Genomic DNA, 1,025 nt, shown 5'->3' with positions numbered 1-1,025 from the left:
TCTCTCATTTTTTTTTATGTATTATCTTTTTCTGTTTGTCATCGCTCTGTCGTATTTTTTTCTGCTTTTTCTTCACCTACTACTACTACTATTACTGCTGCTGCTGCTGCTGCTGTTGGTGCTGCTACTACTACTACTACTACTGCTACTACTACTACCACTGCTGCTACTACTACTACTGCCGCTGCTACTACTGCCACTGCTACTACTACTACTACTGCTACTGCTACTACTACTACTGCTATGCTGTTACTACGACTACTACTACTACCACTACTACTACTACTACTGCTGCTATTATTATTATTATTATTATCATTAAAACGGATTGAACAGGTTAAATCTGGTAATTAATTCCCGTAGAAGCCTCGGACAAGGACTGACCAAACGTTGACCACCCAGGACCGGACAAAGGACTTGGTAATGTGTACATGGAATGTAAGAGGAGCGAATGATGAGGTGAAAGAGAGAGAGATTGTCCAGGTGCTTGAGGATGCGAAAGTGGATGTATGTGGAATAACTGAAACAAAATGGAGAGGAGAAAGTGTGAGAGAATGGGAGTATGGATGGGGTATATGTGCAGGAGTAGATGAGAATGAGAGGGCAAAGGAAGGAGTGTGTATAGTTGTGAGTAAAAGATGGAAGAAGAGCATAAGACAGTATGGATCAGTTGGGTCAAGGATTGTGTGGGTAAAGTTGAAAGTTGGAATACAAATGTGGGCGATTGTGTGTGTGTATGCGCCAACGCAAGATCGTGCTAGAAGAGTGAGAGAAGAGTTCTGGACAAATGTGGAAGTGTGCATGGAAAAGTTTGGAAGGAATGAGAGAGTGTTTTTGATCGGTGATATGAATGGTAAAGTTGGTAATGTGAAGGTGGATGGAATAGTTGGTGAGTGGGGTGTGCCTGCTGAGATAGATGAGAATGGGAGTGCGTTAGTGGACATCTGTGCTGGGAGGGGGTTGGTAATAGCCAATACCCTCTTCAGGCATAAAATGATCCACAGGTATACATGGCGAGTGATGAG

This window comes from Coenobita brevimanus, chromosome 53 (assembly GCF_032717465.1).
Source record: "Coenobita brevimanus isolate Jiangsu-jjx chromosome 53, ASM3271746v2, whole genome shotgun sequence".
Lineage (NCBI taxonomy): Eukaryota > Metazoa > Arthropoda > Malacostraca > Decapoda > Coenobitidae > Coenobita > Coenobita brevimanus.
This window is presented reverse-complemented; position numbering follows the sequence as displayed.